The following is a 23,863-nucleotide window of genomic DNA, read 5'->3' as shown; positions in this document are numbered from 1 at the left end:
TCTCAGCCTCTGAGTAGGCACCGTTCTCCTGGGAACACGGTGCCAGCAGCACCTGGGAGAGCTGGCGGGTAGGAAGCTCACAGGCTGAGTTCCCCTGAGTCAGCTGTAGGGTCCCAATAGGGAAGGTCCCGTTCCCTGGAGGTGCCTCTGGCTGGTGGCTGTATTGTCTCTCTGGGAAGCCGCAGGTATGTTCGGCGGAGGGGAGGAGGAGGCAATATCGCACCTGCCGTGCGGTTCATGTCTGTGCACACGGAGGTGCCCGGAGGAAGTTGGGAACCTGGTGCCATGTCTGGTACAGGCTCACCACTGGCTGGTGGCTGCCGCCTCTGGGCTGGTGTCCGCAGGACTCTCCACCCACTGGGGAGCCCACCAGCACTCCCAAATGCAGGGGAGGGGAAACAGCAAATCCACCTACCCTTGCCGCTGGTCTCCGGGCTGCTTCAGTGGTCTCAGTCTCCAGTTCTCCTCCGCAGCCTCCTCCCGTGGAGTCTCCTGGGGTCTCAGGTACCCCTCCTTCCGGCCCTCGTCCACTGTATGCTCGTCTTCTTGCTTCTTTTTTGTAATTTCTGCTAGAATCTGTCTTTTCTGCAGAGACACTCTGGCGGTGTTTCTCGTCCGCCATCTTGCTCCACCCCCCTCTATTGTGGTTTTAACAGATGATCCAAATTAACTCGCTGTAGTAGGGCATCAACCCTTTTTACTCTGTCTCTCCAAGAATGAAGTTTATCTGGATGGTCTGAAGTAAAAGGCTCAGGGCTGTTGATGAGGCCTTGCCCAAGGGCTCTGAGGGACACAGAAGAGAGAGTGACCTGCCTGGCAACTCTGCTCCTACATATGAGGGGTCAAGCCCTACCCTATGGAATACCAGTGGCCTGGTCACAGACAAAGACCTTCTGCAACCCAGGCGGGCCTTAGCCCTAATAACAGACTCCCTCACTACTGCGTGTTTCCAGGGTTAGGGGCTGATCCTTTGGCTGAAGACCCTGCCTTCCAGGTCGCCTCTAGGATATGAGTTTGTGTCTCAGCTTGGGTATCAGTCTAGAGAGGCTATTACTAAACCCTTTCAGGGGAGTGTACTGGGCCTTTGGCAAAAACCAGGCCAGCAATGTGTACTAAACAATAGGAGATAGAAGTCCTGCCTCTGGTTTCAGCTTGAATAATGGTTTGTTTCACTACTCTGCCTGGGAATGGAGTCTGTAGTTTTGGAGAAAAGCACCTATCTCAAACCCCAGAACATGCTGGGGGTTCAGTTGTCCCACATGAGAGTTGGAAGATCACTCTCTTTCCTGTTTCCACCCTGTTAGGAAGGATTCTATTTGTTAGGAGAAAAGCAGAGGCAGTTGGGTGGGATGGGGAGCTGCCCGATGGGGGACACCACCTGGCGGGCAATCTCTCTCCCTCTTCCATCCCCTCCCTAGTGGGACTTGAGACACTGGGATTTGCCAGGAGGCTTCACCAAGGAGCGAGCTCATTCTCTCTTCTGCTCCCTCACCAGTGGTGCTTGAGCAGCCAGGGATCACTGAGAATCTCCACTGATGGGTGAAAACTATCCCTTTTCCGTATGTCACCAGTGGAGCTTTAGCTGCTGCAGACCCCTGGGGAGGATCCACAGAGGATGGTGCTAGCCCCGTCTTCTGTCCCTTCACTGGCAGAGCTCAAGCAGTTGGGGTCCATGGACAAGTTCTGCCGAGTGGTGAAAACTTTCCACACATCCCCAGCGGCAGGGCTTGGGCTGCTGGAGACCCCTAGGGAGGCTCCGCAGAGGATGGCGCTCATCCCCTCTTCTGCTCCCTGCCCGAGTCCACTGGACAACTCAGTCAAATGAGCAATCTGTCTCGCTATTCTGTCCCTTCAGAAGCTAAGCATAAGCCTCTGGTGTTTATAGATTTCCCAGCAAAGGCGACCTTGCACGGTGCCCTGGAGATTTCAATTACTTTCTGCTCCTGTCTCCTTTCCAACCTGCCTGCCCATCCATGTTATCTCTTCACACTGTCTTCAGGTACTTCCCTGCTTGTGTGGGTGTGGAGGTCGGTGAAGGAGAAGTTATCCCCCTGTGGGATGGATCACACAGCCCCATTTAGCTGGTCACTGAGCATGGCCATCTTGCACTCCAATCCCCGCTGTACCATTCGGATTCTCGGAACTTCACAGCAAATCCACTGAGTCACTTTCTTCCTTTTCCTGGCACTGCTGCCCCTCAAAGCTTCCCTGCAATTCTGTGAAGCTGATCGTGTGGGAGAACTACCCACTCGAGTGATTTAGGCTGCCGTCTTCACCTCCCACTCCAAGAGCAGACAGCCAAGAAGTCATCCCTAATCTGCCATTTTTGACCCATAGTTTTTTTGTTTTTTTTTCAACTATAGTCCAGCCCTCTAACAGTCTGAGTGACAGTGAACTGGCCACCTGTTTAAAAAGTTTGAGGACCCCTGTTTTAAGATATAAGAACTCTTTCTTGTTTACCACTTTGAGGTAGGCGTGCCTGCATGTTTGTATACAATAATTTCTATAATACATTGAATGAGGAGGCATGTATCTCTAGTTCTTCACCATGAACAATTAGTCAAAATATCTTTTTAAAAATTATTATTGTAAGTTTCATATTCCAAGTTTTTTATAAATAATATACACATTTGTGACTGGATACAATACAAATTATTAACAATAACATATATTTGAAACTTAAGTTAGATATATAAATATGAAAGTGAAAAGTAGGCCTGTGAAAACAACCCATAAAAGGGGTGATTTTTAAATTGCCATTTTATTGATATTTTGAATTCTCAAAAGACTATACTAAATTATCAATGTTAATATTAAATTTTCCACTACACTGTTGCCCCAATTGGATTTCTCATATTTTAAGAAAGAAATTATAAACTTTGAATTAGAAATGACCTATACACAGAGCCCCAAAACACAAACAAGCAAACAAGATCATATATATATATATATTATTTTTATTTTTTTTTACTTATTAACATGCATTTCTCTTTTTCTAATTTACTTGGTATATCCAATGTAAGGATAATCCCAAAATGGAAAATACATAATTTCTCAGAAACAAATATAGCTGAAAAAGTTGTTTGTCATCTGACAGGCTCAATTTATTAAAACATATAATGTTCAAATAAAGTAAAGAATGGTATGTGTCTTTAATACATCAGAATAAATATCTGTTTAAAACTTTGCACATTAAGATATTAATATATTATAAAGAAACTTAAATTTTATGTGCATATTCACAACATTTTATTCTCAAGTCCTATTTCTAGATTTTGAAATTTGTTGAAAATTCAGGTAATCACTGTCAGGCTCATCTTCCTAAATTACTGGTTTCATCAAGACATTACCTTATTCAATCACTTACAATGCCCACTGAACTAAGCTCAAATTATTCTGCCTGAGTTTTAAGTCTATTAATGTTAGTATCTTGCTGAATCATTTTTATCCAATTTGTTTTCTAAATTTGACTCAAAATGTAGTCTCTTATTTTGGCAATCTAATATTTTTTTCTTTTACTTTTTAATCTTATCTCACAAACATGGAAGACTGATTAGTTCTGGGTGTTGATATGTGTCGTAGAGTAAAGAATCCCTTCCTTAGGTTTTGCCTATGTAATTAGCTCCCTTAAATTTAAGTAATAATAGCAGCTACACCAGAAAACCATGCTATGGCCTTAGATACACTTCTTATTCTCCAACTTATTCCATGAAAAAATAGGGTTAATTATACCTAAGTATAAGTGTGTAAGGATTAATTGAAGTAATATTTATACAGCACCTAGCAAAATGTCTTATAAATAGTAGGTGCTCAATAAATGCTCATTTAAGTAGAAACTCCAAATGTAACTTCTTTGAAAAGCCAAGTTACATTTAGATGCATAAGTTCTAGTGTATTTGTTATAATAATTTGACTATTAATAAAATTTATGAAAATATGGTTATTACATTTTGTTATATTCACAGAATTTTTTAGAATTTATAGACGGAATGTGGAAGTCATGAAAATGAATGAATAAAATAATTATTACATATAATAATATTTTTGTACAGCATAGTGTTACTTAAAAATTCTTTTCATGCATTCTCTTATTTTAACCTAGGTGGAAAATAAGGAACTCTTATTAGTACTATTTTATAGATATGAACCCTGATGCTTAAACAGACTAAGGAACCAACCTAGATAGAGAAGATATAGTTCAAACAATTCATTTGACAGCAAATCAAGTACTTTAAAATGTTGTTCAAGAATTATATTAAAAAGATGTATCACAGAGCTTTTTGTATGTAGAGTATGTGTGTGTGATTATAGGATGTGATCTTCTTTGTTACAATACTGCACACTGGTTATATAAATAAGAATGTATGCAATTTAATTGGAGTTAAATTATTATGTTATTTGTGTAATGTTTACTACCTGATGGTTTTACTTTGTCCTGAATGATAGTTTAGAGTTTTGACAACCCATCATCTGTTACCTTGGGATAACATGCTATGAATAATGATTAAAAACATATCTCTAAATAAACCTGTGCTTTTCTCTGGTCTATTATTTCATGAAAACTTGGTCCACAGTATGATTATTATTCTGCTTTGTTGTTCAATGAATGTTGACTAAGTCACAATATGTTATCATTGTCAGGAAGGATCCAAGTTACCAGTAAGGAATATAATGGTGCCTGGATTATTGTAGATTACCTCTTTGCCCACTGATCTCTACTTTGTGTATAATTACTTTTTATATTTAAATCTATCAATGTTTGTTTCTCAAAAGGATTATGTGGACAAATTCCAAATGCAAAGGAAGGGAGTTAAAAAAACACTATTGTAACAAAACTTAATAGAAAAAAAGAATGGAATAAAATTTGAAAGGATTTCTATAAATGTTGATACAGCACTGGCTTACTCCTTGCATTATAAATGAGCAATATACAATGTAGATATAAAAATCTTCAAAATATGTCCCTTAAATTTTTGTTAATGAGTATAAACTCAACCACAAACTAATTTCATATCTTTACTAATTAATGCTTATTTAAGCAAATTAATATTCTTTCTACCAATAGACATGAGCAACTTTTCATGAAAAGTTTTCTAAAAGCCTATTTACTCCCATTCAGAGTCAAGATATGTATTGAGGCCCATGGGGAAGCATACAGATTATAAATGCATGGAGTTAACATGCAGCCCAGCACTGGATCAAAGGGGAGGCAGATACCATTGTGGGACTGTATTTCTCATCTGGATTCTTTCCTGTTCCAAATGGCAGCTTGACCATTTATTTTCTTGTTTTTCATCTCATTCTTGCAGCCTGATTACAATCCCTTGAAAGGTCGTAGATTTTGCCTTAGCAATTGAAATTTAACCTCCTATGTTTCTAACCTTTCTTCCTGTTGCCAGGGACTGATCCCTCACTGGCAAGTTGCTCTTGATTACTCATTGTTCTTTGGTTTGATAGTGTCCATCCAATGTTCTATATTTTGGTCTCTATCCTCCACACTCTGATTAACCTTATTGTACTGGCTGTGTTAAAAGTGCCCAAATCCCTTCATCTGACCAAAAAAAAAAAAAGGAAAATATTAACATTCATAAAGGAGAGCCATGCTAAAGATGGATCTTGAGAATTCTAACACACATGCCAGTGAAAAATTGAAGGGTTTTAATACATAAAATGCTGTTTGGATTGTTGCAGAACTGACTGTTCATTTCTTTATCTATTCATATTATCTAGATAAAGTTCTAACATAATCATTTTGTATTTAGATTTTGATTCAATTGACATTTATCAGGCATATTCAATGAGCTAGGCAGTATATGAGGGAACTTTTCCATTTATTATCTCTTTTAAAAAAACCCATAAACCTACAGGATATATAAGGTTAGTTTTATAATATAATGGATAAGAAAACTGCATTCAGAGGTTAGTTTAGTTGCCCAAGGTTATATAGCTAGTAAGTAGTAGAACCAGAATGAAAGCTCACTTTTCCACACCCAAAGGCCAAGGCTATGTAGATATGCATTCAGAAGTAAATAAAAATACAATATGTACTTAATGCATATATAATGGCCTTTATTTTTTAATTTGACAAATTTATAAGGTAAACTACATAAAGCCTCAAAAATATGGAAGGATCTCTTTTAACAGGAATAAACTTCTGTAGCCTATAGGAAAGTAAAGCTATAATAGCATAATGGGAAATAATATATTAGAATTCAGAAAGTAGATTGTAAGTAATAAGAAGTGTTATCACTGTAGAGGAATTATAGAGCTCTCTTTCAAGCACAATATATGCACCCAAAAATTGCTCTTGGGAACTAAACCCTTATCCAAAGTCAAATCAGCTTTAGATCCATGAAAAAAGTGGGGAATATGCCAGAATATGAAAGAATCAAATGAATTTAGAGTCATAATAGGAATAGCAAACATAGGCACAAGATAAATAACTCTATATCCTCATACTGTTAATTGTATTCATATTCAAGTAATATTATTTAGCTTATATTTATGCTTGACAGTGGGCTTGGTCCTTTAAATTGATGTTTGAATCTAATTTTAATAATTTTTAAATTTTTAATTTTCCATCATCATCATCCCTGTGATGGTTAGTTTTATGAGTCAACATGGCTAAATTGCAGTACCCAGATATTCAATCAAACACTAATCCAGGTGTTGCTATGAAGATAATTTTACATCTGGTTGTCATTTACAATTGGTTGATTTTAAGTAAAGGATATTACCTCAGTGATATAGGTAGATTTCATCCAATTGGTTGAAAGACCTTAAAAGTATAAATTAAGATTTCTCTGAGGAAGAAGAAATTCTTCCAGAAGTCTGACTGCAAAGAAAAGCTGAGGGAGGAGGCAAGATAGCAGACAAGAAATACCTCCAGCCAGAGCATCTCAGCAAGAAGGAGAAGTTTTAGATGAAAGAGAAAAAGGAAGACAAACATAGATCAGATGAGAGTCAGAAGGAAGGGTGTCTGAGCCTACAAGACACTCTCCAAGAAGAGGCTGTGGAGCAGAACTAGAAGGAAAAAGGCACCGGAAGAGATTAAGCCCCAAAAGACTTAGAGACTAGCAAGAAGGACAGGTGGAGTGGTTAAAATTCCCCTCTCTTGCATCTCAGACTGCTGGTGGACTCCCGAGCTGCTGGAGAGACTTGCCAACATCAGCCCAGAGACTGCCGCTGCCATTGAGTGGAGAGCCTCTTGCAGACAGAGCACCAGGCTTTCATATCCCTCGGGGTGCCTCCCACCCCACAGATGCAAGCCCGTCGACAGATGCTATATCGCTTCTCTACCCACCGGAAGACTTTGTCCTCCTTGGGGCAGTCTCAGTTCCTCAGGATCAAACTTTCTCATTTCTACACAATCATTTCCCAACACTGGCACATACTGCAGGAGCCACAGGGGTCCAGTGAGTCCCAGAAGATCTGTGGGACTCCAGAGCTTGGTCATTCTGGGAGGACTGCCTCCCAGAGAGAGAGTTGGAGACTACCAGTGTGCAGTCCTTCCTCCTCCTAGTCCTTCATTTTCCCCTTTCTTTCCCCTACCTGCCACTGCTGAGAGAGACAATTTAGCCACCACTTTGAGCCATCCACAGGGAACAGGGCTCAGAACTTTCCTTTTGGGACCCTGCAGTGAACCAAAGGATGCTGGGACTGTGAGCTCCCTACCCAACAGCCCATCCTGGTGCTACTTGCCCAGTGACTCCAGCAGAGTGGGGCAAACCCCAAGATAGAAGGACATTGGTCCAGCTTGGGCACCCCATGGGTGACTTGAGACCAGCATTCTTCTCCTTAGCATGACCATGGATTGATCTCCAGGCCTGGGGGATAGGCCTGCAGACCAGATACTGTACACCCAGGTCTGAATGGAATTGCCTGGGGACACAGAAGAGATATTTGTGAATTAGTCTACTGAGATGAGTGTGCCTTCAGGAGCAGACCATAGTGGGTCCTAGCTGCAGTGTGCTCAAGGAGCACCTGTCCTCCTGCAAGAGGGCCATACTCCCAGCTCAGGCAATGATCCTGGCCAGGCAAACTCCTAGCCTACATACAGTCTGGGGGGAGTTCACCTGGCTTGAGGTACTGCCTGCCAGCACAGGCATGAAAGAAATTGCAGAATAAGAAAGGGTGGAAAGGAGTGAAACCTGTTTCAGACTGCTAGACTGTGAGTCTCAGAGAGCCCCACCTTCACACCCATGCTTACTGGTTGAGTGGGCCCACTTCAGCCAATCCCTGGTGGCTTTTCTCAGAGGTGGGGAGCAGAATTTTGACCCCTGCTAAAAGCATTTCTGGAGCTGGATGGCAGGATCGCCCTACCCAACCCAACCCAGCCCTGCCCAGCCCCACTTCTGCACCATCCTCTACGAAGGTGGAGAATAAGGACATGCCTCAAAGTTCTAGGGCCCCATCTACCACCTGAGGCACTAGAGGGCTTCTCCAGAGGAGCTAGAGGTCGTTATAGGACTCAAAAACACCATTTCAGCTCGTTCCTCCTGGTAACCACCACCTACTAACAGGGATATCAAGGCATGCCCTTTTACTACATTTACTGACTCATTCATCATACAGGATGTGGTTGATTCTCACCCACAAGTACCATCTACTAGCTTAGAGACTAAACTGGGCATGTCATTATCTAACCAAATATCCAAAGGTAAGAAGCAATAGCTTCTCCAGATGGGAAGGAATCAGTGATAGCACTCTGTATGTATGAAGAATTGAATAAAAGACACCCCCAAAGGTAACACCAGCTCTCTAGTAATGGATGCCAACCATAATCAGAACATTGAAATGAGAGATGAAAAATTTTGAACACGGTTTGTAAGAAAACTCAATGAAATGGAAGAGAATATAGATACCCAATGCAAAGAAACATCAAAAAAATCTAGAAAATGAATGAAAAATTCATTAAATAAAGTTAAATATTAAAGAAAAATCACACAAAACTTCTGGAAATGAATAACTTATTCATGGAATTACAAAATCAGTAGAAAGCTTCAAAATAGACTAGATCATGCAGAAGAAAGAATCTCAGGATTGAAGGCAACACCTTTCAATGAAACAAATCAGTTGCAGAGATAGAGCAGAGAAATAAAAGAACAAAGCCTACAAGAAATGGCAGATAATGTGAAGAGGTCTAACATAAGAATCATAGACATCCCTGAGGGTAAAGAAGAAAAAAATGCAAGGGTTGGATACACTATTTGAGAATATAATGGGGGAAAATTTCCCTGGACTTGCTAGAAATGTAGATATCCAGGTAAAAGAATCTCAAAGAACTCCTGGAAGATTCATTGCAAACAGGAAGACACCATGACCCATAGTCCTCAGACTTGCCAATATAAACATGAAAGAAGACTCCTATGAGTCCTAAGGTGAAAGAAGCAGGAAACCTACAAAGGGAAAAACATCAAAATAACTGCAGACTTCTCAACTGAGAAATGACAACCCATATGGGGTTCCATACTCTGTATTCTCAAAAAGAATAATCCCAGCCTAGAATTTTGTATCCTGAAAAACTAAGTATCTTATATGAAGAAGAAATAAAGACCTACCCAGATAAGCAAACACTGAGGGAATTCATTAAGATAAGGTCAGACCACCAAGAAGTTTTCATAACAGTGTTAAACATGGATCAGCACAATAGACACTCACCAGTATAAAATCATTCAAAACCTAAAGGTCAGAGGCCGTATACCTTAATGGCTTAAGAGAGAAAACAAAGTAACAAAGTTCAACTCAACAGGATAAACAGAAATCCACCCCACTTATCAATTTTCTCAATAAATGTGAATGGCTTGAACTGCCCCCTAAAGAGATATAGGCTGGCCAAAAAGCCAAACATATATATAAGCCATGTATCTTATGTCTTTAGGAAATATATCTAATCTACAAGGATGCATTCAGATAAAAGTTGAAGGGATGTAAAACAGTATTCAAGGCAAGTGGAAACCAAAACAAGTTGCTACATCAGTACTGATTTCAGATAACTTAGTCTTCAAATGAACAAAAGTAATGAACAAAGTTGGTCACTATATAATGGTAAAAGGTACAATTCAACAAGAAGACATAACTATTCTAAATATTTATGCACCTAACTCAGGTGCACTCAGATTCATAAAGCAAACCCTACTTGATAGGGTTCAACAAAATGCTGAACAGCAGCACTGTAATAGCCAGAGACTTCATCACTCCTCTTTCAGAATAGGACAGATCCTCCAAACAGAAAATAAACTAAGAAATAATGGACTCAAACAGTTCTAGAACACATGGGCCTGACTGACACTTACAGAACATTCTACCTAAAAAGAATTGGATATACATTTTTCTCATCAGCTCATGGGACATTCTCTAATATTGGTCATATCCTAGGCCACAAAGCATGTCTCAACAATTTTTTTTTTTTTTTAAAAAGGAACTGTACCATGAATCTTGTCAGACCATAGTGGAATAAAACTAGAAATCAACTCCAACAGAAACATTCACCAACATTCACCTCTACACAAAATCGTGGAAACTAAACAACCTTCTACTGAACAATTATTTGGTTAAGGAGAAAATTAAGATGGAACTAAAAAGATTCTTTGAAGTAAATGAAAAAGGAAACATAAGTAACCAAAATCGGTGGGACACAGCTACAGCACTCCTGAGAGGAGAATTTATAGCCATAAATGCCTACATCCAAAAGACAGAAATTCCACAAATTAATAGTCTAATGAATCATCCCCAAAACTGGAAGAGGATGAGCAAATCAACCCAAAACCTAGCAGAAGAAAGGTAATAACAAAGATCAGAGCAGAACTAAATCAATTCAATAATCGAAAAAACTATATAAAAGATCAATAAAAATGTTGGTTCTTTAAAAAAAATAAACAAAATTGACACACCTCTTGCTAGATTAACCAGAAGTAGAAAAGAAAGTACTCTAGTAAGCTCAATCAGGAATGAGAAAGAAAAAACTACAAATGATATCACAGAAATACAAACTTTCACCTATGAATACTATAAACTCTATGCACATAAACATCAAAACACAGAGGGAATGGACAAATTCTTATAAACACACAGCCTCCCTAGGCTCAATCAGGAAGAAATAGAATTTCTGAACAAACAAATATCAAGTACAAAAAATTCAAGCAGCATATAAAAACCTTCCTAAAAACAAAGTCCCGGACCAAATGGTTTCACATCCAAATTTTGCCAGACCTACAAAAAAGAGCTGGTGCCTACTCTGCAGAAATTATTCCACAACATCAAGAAAGAAGGAATCCTCCCCAAAATATTTTAAGAAGCCTACATCAACCTGATATCAAAACCAGGAAATCAGATAAGAAAAAAAAAAAGAAAGAAAACTACCGACAAATAACCCTTATGAATATAGATGCAGAAATTTTCAACCCTAGCAAACTGAATTGAAGTTCTTATAAAAAATAATCCATCAAAACCAGTGGACTTCCTCTCATAGATGCAGGGATGGTTCAACATATGCAAATATGTAAATGTTATTAACCATATACATAGAAGTAAAAACAAAAACCATATAATCCTCTCAATAGATGTAGAAAAAGCATTTGACGTAATTCAGTAGCCTTTTATGATAAGGATGCTTACCAAAATAGGCAAATATGAGACTTATCTAAAAATGATAAGGGCCATAAATTAAAAAGCCATAGCCAACATCATACTGAATGAGGAAAAATTGAAAACACTTTACTTAGAACTGGAACCAGGCAAGGTTGTCCTCTACCACCTTTTCTATTCAAAATACTGCTAGAAGTCCTAGCCAGAGCAATCACATAAAGATATCAAGGACATTGAAATGGAAGCAGAAGGGGTCAAACTATTGCTTTTTGCTGACAATATGCTCTTATATCTACAAAACCCCAATGATTCTGCCATGAGACTACTAGAATTGCTAACCAAACTCACCAAAGTCTCAGGATACAAAATCAATGTACACAAATCAGTAGCATTCCTATACTCCAACAACAGTGAAACTGAGAACCAAATCAAAGGCTCAATACCCTTCACAGTTGCAACAAGGAAAATAAAATACCTTGGAATATTTAAGGAAGTTAAAGACCTCTACAGGGAGAACTACAAAACACTGAGTAGGAAATAGAGTATGTAAACATGTGGAAATCCATACCATGCTCATGGATTGGCAGAATCAGCATTGTTAATATGTCTATATTATCCAAAGTGATCTACAGATTAAATACAATTCCTACTAAAATATCAACATCATTTTTTGCAGATCAAGAAATATAATTCTATGCTTTGTATGGAACCAGAAAAGACTGCATATAGCCAAAGCAACCTAAAGCAAAAAGAAAATATTTGGAGACATCAATTTTCCATACTTCAAGCTATACCACAAGGATATAGTAACTAAAATAACATGGTACTGCCACAAGTACAGAGCCATAGACCAATGGAACAGAACTGAGAACACAGATATAAAACCATCCTTATATAGCCATCTCATCTTTGACAAAGCAGACAAAAACATACATTGGAGAAAGAATCACTATTCAATAAATGGTGCTAGGAAAATTGGATAGCCACATGAAGAAGACTGAAACATGATCCGAACTTCTCACCTCTCACAAAAATCAACTCATGGTCGATAACAGGCTTAAACTCAAGGCGTGAAACTATAAGAATTCTAAAATAAAATGTTGTAAAAATTCTTACAGGCATTGGCCCAGGCAAATAATTTACAAAGAAGACCCCAAAGGCAGTCACAGCAACATAAATAAATAAATAAATAAATAAATAAATAAATAAATAAATAGGAACTGATTAAATTAAAAAGCTTCAGCACAGCCAAGGAAACTATCAATAGAGCAAATAGACAACCCACAGAACCTACAGAATGAGGGTATATATTTGCTTTCTACACATCCAATAAAGGGCTGATAACCAGAGTCTATATTTAACTAAAGAAAATCAACAACAAAAAATCAAACAACCCCATCAATAAATGGGGAAAGGATATGAACAGAAAATTTTCAAAAGAAGACAGAATAATGGTCAAAAAACATATGAAAAATACTCAACATCTCTAATCATCATGGAAATGCAAATCAAAACTGCAATGAGTTATCACCTATCTCCAGTAAGAATGGCCTTTACCAAAAAGTCCACAAACAATAAATGTTGGCATATATGTGGAGAGATAGCAATGCTCCTACATTGCTGGTGGGACTGAAAACTAGTCCAACCTCTGTGGAAAGCAATATGGAGATATCTTAAAGTGATACAAGTAGATCTACCATTTGATCCAGTAATTTCACTACTGGGCATCTACCCAAAAGAACAAATGACACTCTACAAAAACAAAACAAAACAAACAAACAAAAACAAAAACAACAACAACAAAAAAAACCCAAAAATAACCACCTGTACTCAAATGTTTATAGCAGCAGAATTCACAGTTGAAAAGATGTGTAAACAGCCCAAGTACCCATCAATACATGATTGGATAAATAAAATGTGGTATGTGTATACCATGGAGTACTACTCAGCCACAAAACAATGGTGATCCAGTACCTCCTGTATTATCCTGGATAGAGCTGGAGCCCATTCTACTTAGTGAAGTTTCACAAGAATGGAAAAACAAACACAGCATATACTTACCATTAAATTGGTATTAATTAGTTAACACTGTTGTGCACATGTGACATTCACTGGGTGTTGGGCAATTGTCAGGGGGCAGGAAGTGATGGGTATATTCATAGCTAATGTATGTGGTGTGCATGGTTTGGGGGATGGATGCACTTATATCTCTGACTTGGGTGGGGCAAAGACAATATATATAATTTAAACATTTGTCCCCTGTAATGTGTTGAAATAAAAAGATTCATTGCAGCATCAACTTATGCCCAATAATTTCTAGCCAACTGGACTATTGGGATAACTGACTTTCCAGCCCCACAATTACATAAACCAAATTATTAAAATAAATTTCTTAAGATATGTGTGCATGCATATGTGCATGTATTTGTATTTATCCATTTTCTTAGGGTTCTCCAGAAAACCATCACTGATACAATCCCCATTTGCAAAAATAGAAAATTAATATTCAGAAATTAGGTACCTTGCCAAAGACTACAGGGCTCATAAATGCAGAAGCAAAAACCGGAACTGATATTTTCTGATTCTTAAGTTCAGTACCCTTTCTGGATTTCTATCTTAATTTTTTACATTTATATTTTTTCATTTTATCATTTGTTTTTAATATTTTATTGATAATTATGGGTACATAATGGCTGTTCATATTTATAGGGTATGTGTAATGTTTTGATACAGATGTCCAATGTGTATTAATCAGGGTAATTGGGGTACCCATCACCTCAGGCATTTATCATTTCTTTGTTTTAGGAATGTTCCAATTCTACCCTTCCAGTTATTTTGAAGTATACCATAACTTGTTGAGTACAGTCACTTTGTTATACTATCAAATATCATTGTATCTATCCATCTATCTATATTTTTGTACTCATTAACCATCGTCACTTTATTGCCCCCTCCATACTATCCTTACCCGCCTCTGGTAAGCATCATTCTACTCTGTGTCTCCATGAGAACAATTGTTTAAATATTTAGCTCCCACATATGAGTGAGAACATGCAAAATGTATCTTTCTGTGCTTGGCTTATTTTATTTAACATAATGTTCTCAAGTTCCATACAGGTTGTTGTATATTACAGGATTTCATTCTACTTTGTGGCTATATAATTTCCCATTGTGTATATATACACCATATTTTCATTATCCATTTATATATCGATGAACACTTAGGTTGATTCCAACATTTGGCTATTGTGATTAGTGCTGCAATAAATATATGGCTGTATTTATCTTTTCCATATACTTTTTATAATATCCTTTCTTTTGGATATATACCTATCAGCAGGATTGTTGGGTCATATGATATTTCTCTTTTTAATTTTATGAGGCACCTCCATACTGTTCTCCATAATTGTTGCACTAATTTATGTTTCCACCAACAGTGTATGAGGGTTCCCATTTCTCCACATACTAGCCAGCATTCATTATTGCCTGTATTTTTTAATAAAAGCCATTTTTAACTGGGATGATATGATATCTCATTGTAGTTTTGATTTGCATTTCTCTGACAACTAATGATATTGAGGATTTTTTCATATGCTTATTGGCCATTTACATGTCTTCTTTGGAGAAATGTCTATTCAGATGCTTTGCCCATTCTTTAATTGTATTATTTTATCATATTAAGTTATTAGAGTTCCTTATATATTCTAGTTATTAACCCCTTGTCAGATGGGTAGTTTGCAATTATTTTCTCCCAATCTTCGGATTGTTTCTGCACTTTGTTGATTGTTTCCTTTGCTACTCATAAGCTTTTCAGCTTGATGTGATCCCATGTGTCCATATTTGCTTTGGTTGTATGTACTTTGGGTGTATTACTCAAGAAATCCTTGCTCAGACCAATGCCCTGAAGCATTTCTACAATGTTTTCTTTTAGTAGTTTCATAGTTTCAGGTATTATTTTTAAATATTTAATTCATTTTGATCTGATTCTTGTATATGGCAAAAGATAAGCATCTAGTTTTCTTCTTCTAAATATGGATGCCAAATTTTCCCAGAACCATTTATTGCAGAGATGTTCCTCTCCCCAGTGTATGTTCTTGGCAACTTTGTCAAAGATAAGATCAATATAGATGTGTGGATTTATTTATGGGTTCTCTATTCTATTCCATTGATCTATGTGTCTGTTATGTGACAGTAATATTATGTTTTAGTTACTATAGCTCTGTAGTATAATTTGAAGTCACATAATGTGATTTTTCCAGGTTTTTGTTTGTTTGTTTGTTTAGGATAGCTTTAGTGACTCTTGATGTTTTATGGTTTCATAGAAATTTCAGTGGACTTCAGTAGGCTGCAGTATAACCTGGATATCCATGCAAAGTCTGTCACTCTCTTCCCTCACTCTCTATGATGGGATGCTGCAGTTGGGAGAGGATTGATGTGGGCACTCCTTCATGGCTACTGCAGCTGGGACTGTGACAGGTCACACCTGGAGCCAGCCCAGTCTCACTCAAAGTCCATGGTGACTGATGCCTGGCTACCTCTGATGTTTATTCAAAGCCCAGGGGCTTCTTATTCAGCAAGTATTGATTCTTGCTAGGCCTAGGTCCTTTACTTAATGGCAACAGCTCTCCTTCTGACCCAATCTGGATCTAGAAATGCTGTCCAGGAACTAAGGCTTGGACTGAGGGGCTTCAGGAGTCTGCTTGATACTTTACTATGGCTGAGCTATTATCAAAGTTACAAAATCAAGTCCTCTAAACTCTTCTCTTTCCTTTCCCCAAGTGGAAGAAGACTTTTCTTCAGCTGCACTGCCTGCAGTTGGGGGAGGGGTGACATAAGTAATGGCTTGGCCACCACCTCTGATGTCATACTTGATCTTGTGCACCCTGAGTCCACTGGCTCCTAGCCAGTACAGCTGTAGGAATTGCCCCAGGACTATAGTTTTTGTGGCCTGAATGCCTTACAATTTTATTTCTGGCCCCAGACTGTTTTTTGTCAGCCAGTGGTGGGGCTATCCAGAACTTAGGTATCTACTGCTGGGATGGAGGATTTCCATTTGGCTGTGTTGGTCTAAATGCTCCCTCTGTGAATCCTGGCAGAATTCAGGATTGTGCTGTGTTCCACTGTGACAAGGTATCCCTGAGTTCCAATGCAAAGTCCCACAGTCACTTCACTCTCCTTTCCCCAGGCACACTGATTCTCTCTCCACTCATCATTCTTATGTGACACTTCCAGGGGATGGAAGATGGTGGTGTAGACAATGCAAGACTGTCTTTTCTACCCTCTTCAGTGCCTCTTTGCTTGATATGATGTTAAAACCAGGTACTGTGATCACTCACCTGATTTTTAGTTCTTATGAAGATGCTTCCTTACATGGATATTTCTTGCATTTAGTATCCCTGCAGAGGGACAGTTGATAGAGGTTTCTACTGGCTATCTTGCTCCACTTTACTTTCTCTTATTTCAAAATTGCTTGGTAGGGCTAGAAGAGCAATGTTTATATAGGCTTGTATATGTGAAAGGTACTGAAGGAAGTTGAAGATTACAATGACCTATGCACAGAACCTTCTTCGCTGGTATCTGATATATGTCCAAGTAAATGGCTCCCAGATAGTTTGCAAACAATGAAGGCGTTGCTTAAAGAGAACTGTCAGCGAGTGTCTGCAGATAGTCCAACAAAGAGCAAAGAGGTAATGGAGAAGTTCGCAAAGTACTACCAATATTTATTAGCACCTACTAGTGATAGGCATTGTGCTAATAAGTAATAACATGATTTAGAAATAAGACACGATTAGATTGTTGCATTCTAGAGGCAGATTGGCTCCAACTCTAAAGGGTATATTTAAAGACAGGCGACAGGTGATTAAATCACACTTCTGCCCTTACTTGCTATGTTACAGTGACTAAGTCACTTCATTTTAATGATCCTTGGTTTCCTCGTGTGATACAGGGATTACTACAACATCTACCTCATGAGACTATAGTAAAAATAAAATAGATATACAGAGTTCTGTAGGCTAAATTATTACACAAATTATAATTATCAATAGTTAAGCATATCTTCCTTTCTGCTGTGTTTACTGCACTGGACTATAAGTTGTGGATAATGTAAAGAAAGAATGACAGTTATTCCTTGGAAAGCATTCTCATTTTATGAATGACGGATAAATGCATTAAATACTAAAAAACTAAAATCCAGATGTGTATTTCTGTCTCTGAATTGTTTCTTTCAAAACATTCACAATATTGAAGATGGCATATTATTTCAGACATAAAACTATGGCAGTGAGGCAGCAGCTGAATATACAATGGGTGAGTAATGCTTAGGTGCAGTCTGTTGCTACTAAGCTATCTGGTTTGGTCCTATGCCAATGTAAAGATAGGCCCAATCCTGTCAACAGTCATTGTTCTGTGTTTTAAGGACCCCAAACTGTTTCATTCCTCTTAGCCTTCCATTTAACAAGCTCACATAGATGTGAATAATGATTTACTGCATTATACATACAAAATAACATATGCTGAATTATTACATTGTATCCTACATTGTGCCAGTGATTTTAAAGTATATTCTTTAATTTTATGCTCACAATAGCACTGAAAGTTATAACAGATAACATATAAATTTATAACAGATAAGATAATAATGCACATTTTACAGATAAGTTATCTGAGGTACAGAAATCAGTGAGCTGGCCTGTTCAATTATGTCAAATCTTAAAATAAAATTTATATTTCTCCAACTCCAAAACTTGTGTTCTTTTCACTATGTGAACTATGGGCACAGTGCTGTGGTGGCATAGACTCAAATTTCCAAAAAGAAAAGGGTCCTCAGAGAATATCTACTCAAAAGCTTTCATTTTATAGATGAGAAATCTGAGATCTTATGAAGTGAAAATATTTTCTCTAGATCACATGGGAAATGCATAACAACTTCAGCGCAGGATTGGAGTATGTATGCTTAAAAAATGTTTTGACAGTTATTGGTATTTGTTAGCATTTGATGTTATGATGGGTAACTTCCAAAGACAATTATTTAGCAATAAGAGCTATAGAAATATTGCTGGAGTTGGACACTAAAATAGATAGAACTGGAATAGCAAATTAGTGTTTAACTGAGATGCAGTATGGTTAGTGCTGGAAAACATAAATTACGAGCTTCTGACCCATTGGAATCAATGATTATAAACAGCCTTTTTGAAGGATTTCTATGTAGGTTCAGGGAGCTGGGCAGTAGCTAAGCAAAAGAAAAAGAGAGGCCTATAGATTTTATTTGTTTTTGTTTTGGGTTTGTTTTTAAGATGGAAGAAATGATAGTATGTTTTCTGTTATTGAGAATCACGTGGTCTATGGCCATACCACCCTGAAAGCACTTTATATCATCTGATCTTGGAAGCTAAGCAGGTTCGGGCCTGTTTAGTACTTGGATGGGAGAATGATCTAGTAGAGAGGGAATATTTTAAAACTCAAACAAAAAGTGAGAATTGATGAAGTTGATATACTTGAGGAGGTGACTAGATGAGGTCTGAAAACAAGTAGAAAGGCTGACCTTAGGAGCACAGTCAGTTTATCCACAGTAATAGCATGTAATGTGTAGATAGTAATAGGATGTAGATGAGTAGATGTGGTAAATAGGATGGATACATGTTTTCAGTTTGAATTTGAGCAAATCACCTAACCTCTCTAAGCCAAATTTTCCTCCTCTGTAAAATGAAGTGAATAATGGTGCATGCCTCATACAATTGGTGTGATAACTAAATGAACTATTTCATATGCAATACTCACTATGCTGCTTCTAGCATATAGTAAGCACTCTGTAAATGTTAGTTACTATTTTTAATAGTATAGATTCTGGAATCAGATAGCCTGGGCTCAAAAACCACTGGGTTCGTTATCTATTTTCTTTTGGCCTTATTTTCTTCATCTGTGAAACCAGAATAATAATGATTCTTACCTCATGGAAACAATGAGAAAATGAGTGAACAGGGCAAACCATAATGCCTGTATTTGCATTAATGAAAATATCCTTCCATGACTAGAATAAAAAAATGCATGCCTTTGCATTGATGTTCTAGAGAGGGGAAGTGAAAGACTAGGAGTATGAGGTACAAAGCCTGATTCACTCTCTGAGCTTGGACAAATTAATTAACTTTAGCAAAATTAAGACAATATCCTTATTGTCTATTCTTTATTATAATTTTGAGAATCTCTTCACATAACGTGATGAAATATAAGATCCAACCAAATTCTATGTAATATTATGAATGTCATCTGAATTATGACAATGCCTATGTGTGGAAAGAGCTAATGTTAAAATCCAGGTATAGTATCACAGGATATGGAAGTAATAGTATTGGAGGATGGGGAGAAGGAAAGACTATGTTAACAGACCCTGGCTAAGGAAGGAATTCCTTTGTCTGTCCTCTGTACATCTCCTAAAAGAGCATGTTGTGAGTGACAAATATCATGTAAATCACACCCCCCCAAAAATTTTTAAACTGCCAATGCTGACAGTTGCACTTATATATAGACATTCAGTTGGTAGCTATTCTGTACCAGATCCCATTCAATGTTCTTGAATACCGCTACTACCTAAAAAAGATTTTTAAAATGTCAAACTCTAATTCAGTACAAAGTGTAATAATAAAGGTATGAACAAAGAAAGTGGCAGGAGAATACAAGCAGCAACCTCAAATATATTCCTTTGTTCTAAAATTCTATTCCTGAGAACAATACTGTTTCTAGGATGAAGTCTTTCGATCTTATAATTTGAACTCCTTTTGGGTAAAAACTATTGCTATTTGTTCTTTTGTCTCTCTCAGGCCTGGCACAGAGTATATACATAGGGCAAACTTCAAGAAAGGACAAAGAGGAAGAAGAGAGGAGGGGAAAGGCGATTGCAGATAAAAAGCGTGGAACTGTTCAGTGATAAATCCAAGAGCCTTGAATATTTTATGCAGTTTATTCTAAGAGGCCACAAATGGGCTATTTTCAGAACTGGTTTGTGAATCTTGGGCTGCATTTTTGCAAAATGTCTTGGTTTCACTGAACAACTGTGTTTTCTGTATATATGCAAATAGGAACAAATATGAACAGGAATATTTTTATTGCAATAACAATTCAAAGTGACACGCTAGCATCTGGATATAAATTTCTCTAGCTGCATGGCTCACTCTTTATTGTAGGCAAAATAATCATTTCAGCCATAGAAGTGGGTTTGAATAGTGGATGGAGATTATTTGGTGAAACACCACAGGAGCAGCTAATGGCCGTCCCTCTGAATTTGTGAACGTGAAAGAGAGAATTCTTATATTGAGGCAGTGAATTGTGAACATGAATTGAGCGAACGTGAAAGAGCGAATTCTTATATTGAGGCAGTTTAGTGGAAAAACATGTCCTTGCCATCCAAAAGACCCAGTATTGAGCCCTGGATTTGTCACTTACTATCTAGGTCGCCTTGTGAAATTTATGTAATATTTTGAAGTCCTAGTTTCCTCATCTGCAAGATGAGAAGAATATAATGCTTAGCTCACTGGATTGTTATGAGCATTGAATAAAATAATGCATGGATTGAGATTAATAGTAAGCCTAGTATAAATGCAGCCAGGGCAGGATAGGTTGCAGTTGCTATTCCCAGTAGTCTCGGAAAGGAAGATACTCAGACAGGATGGAGTAAGCAATACATAATGCAGAGATCCATGAACCAAGTGTGTTTGTTGGCATTTTTGTTGCATAATGCAGAGATCCATGAACCAAGTGTGTTTGTTGGCAATTTTGTTTACATTTTGTATGTTACAAATACTTAAGATTACAAAGTAAAATAGAAGATAATCTGAGGAGACCACCAAAGACAAATCTCTCCAAATTGAGGGCAAGCCTGTGAAAAATCTCAGTGGTGATAAAACACCGAGTTCCTACTTTCTATGCAATGGTTTGTGTATTAGTTTGCTAGGGCTGCCATCGTGAAGTATCACAGATTGTTTGGCTTAAACAGCAGAAATTTATTTTATCACAATTCTAGAGGCTAGAAGCCCAAGGTCAAGGTATCAGTAGGGTTGTTTTTTCTGAAGTTTCTCTCCATAACTTGCAGCTTCTTTCTGTGGTTTTACATGGTCATCTCTCTGTCTGTCTATGTCCTAATTCCTTATAAGAACACTAGTCATATTAGACTAGGTCACATCCTAATGACCTAATTTAATCTTAATTACCTATTTAGAGATCCTGTGGCCAAACACAGCTACCTTCAGAGGTGCTGTGGCTTAGAACTTTAACATTTGAATTTTGGGAAACATAATTCAACTTGTAACTCTTTGTTATGGTGATGAGAGATGATGTAAATGGGGCAGAAAGCAATGATATGAATAAACAATGAACTAAGCATTTATAACACTGCTTTGAGCTCAGCCAGTGGTTCATGGTGTTTATTCTGTTAAGGGTGAACGAACGGAACCCTGAGATCAGTAAAGTGGGTGAAGATCTGAGATCCTCAGCAGACCATAGGTTATAAGGGAGATGGTAGTGTAAAAGTGGGGGTGGCTCATTTCTGCATACAAGATGCTGTGATCACTCCTGAGAGCACTTCATTTATCATTTTCAACAAGGAAGGATTGTGTTATAGCTCTTCTCTTGAAATTTTAAGAAACGACAAATATTTTCTGTTGAGGAATTTATCCTCCTTTGTAAGCTTCAGTTTCTTCTTGTATAAAACTAAGAGTTTGGGCCAAATGAAATTTAAGGACCATGTTAGCTCTGACAGTCTACTGTTCTATTGAGAGGATTCTGGGCATGAGTTAGAAACTGAACCAGTTAATGCTATGAATGGAAAAAAGGCTTTGGACTGGAATTATATTTGGGGCCCATCAAACAATTTTTAAGCTGGAACAAAGCAAATCTTTGTTGACTTTTATAATATGTTCTATATTATTTTTTATTTCAGATTATTAAGGGGATACAGATGTTTTGGTTACATAAATTGCCTTTTCACCACCCATCAAGCATACTTATCCCCCAGACAGTGCACATATATCCCTAAAGTGTGGATTTACTTATGCCCCCCTCCCATCTGCCCAACACCCTATGAATGTTATTTCCTGTATGTGCACATTACTGTTGATCAATCAGTACCAATTTAATGGTGAGTACATATGGTGCTTGTTTTTGTTTTTCAACTCTTGCTATATTTCACTTAGAAGTATGGGTTCCAGCCCCATCCAGTATAATAGGTGGTTCATCATATTTTTATAGCTGAGTAATAATCAATGGTATACATATACCACATCTTATTAATTCACTCACGTATTGATGGACATTTGAATTATTTGAACATCTTTATAATTGTGAATTGTCCTGCTGGAAGTCCTAACCAGAGTAATCAGACAAGAGAAGGAAATCAAAGGTATCCAAATGGGGATACCCCATTTGGCAGAAGTCAAACTACTGCCCTTTGCTGACAGTATGATCATTGCTGTATAAAAATGCTGCTGATTTGGGTACATAGATTTTGTAACATGAAACTTTACCAAATTGATTTATAGAATCTAGGAATCTCTGGGAGAACTCTTTAGGGTTTTCTAGGTATAAGACCATATTATCAGCAAACACAGATAAGCTTATTTTCTCTTTTTTAATTTGGATGCCTTTTATTTCTTTCTCTTGCCTGATATCTCTGGCTAGGACTTTCAGTACTATGTTGAACAGAAATAGTGAGAATAGGCATACTTGTCTTGTTCCAGTTCTTATGGGGAACATTTTGAACTTTACCCTGTTCAATGTAATGTTACCTGTGGGTATGTCATAAATGGCTTGTATTATTTTCAGGTATGTTACTTCTATGCTTACTGTGTTGAGGGTTTTCATCATAAAGGGGTGCAGGTTTTTATACAATGATTTTTGTACATCTATAAAGATGATCATATAGTTTTTATCTTCATTTCTGTTCATGTGGTGAATCACATTTATTGACTTGTACATGTTAAACCATCTTTGTATCACTGGGATAAAACCTACTTTATTGTGATGGATTATCTTTATGATGTGCTGATGGAATAGTTTTCTTAGTATTTTGTTGAGGGTTTTTATATTTATCTTCATCAGGGATATTGATCTGTAGTTTCCTATTTTGTTGCATCCTTTCCTGGCTTTGGTATCAGAGTGATATTGGCTTCAAAGAATGAATTAAGGAGGATACCTTCCTTCTTGATCTTTTGAAAAAATTATAATATGATTGGTATCAGTTCTTCTTTGCAAGTCTGATAGAATTGAACTATGAATCTATCTGGTCCTG

Source organism: Microcebus murinus, chromosome X, assembly GCF_040939455.1.
Source record: "Microcebus murinus isolate Inina chromosome X, M.murinus_Inina_mat1.0, whole genome shotgun sequence".
NCBI lineage: Eukaryota > Metazoa > Chordata > Mammalia > Primates > Cheirogaleidae > Microcebus > Microcebus murinus.
Note: the sequence above shows the minus strand (reverse complement) of the source record.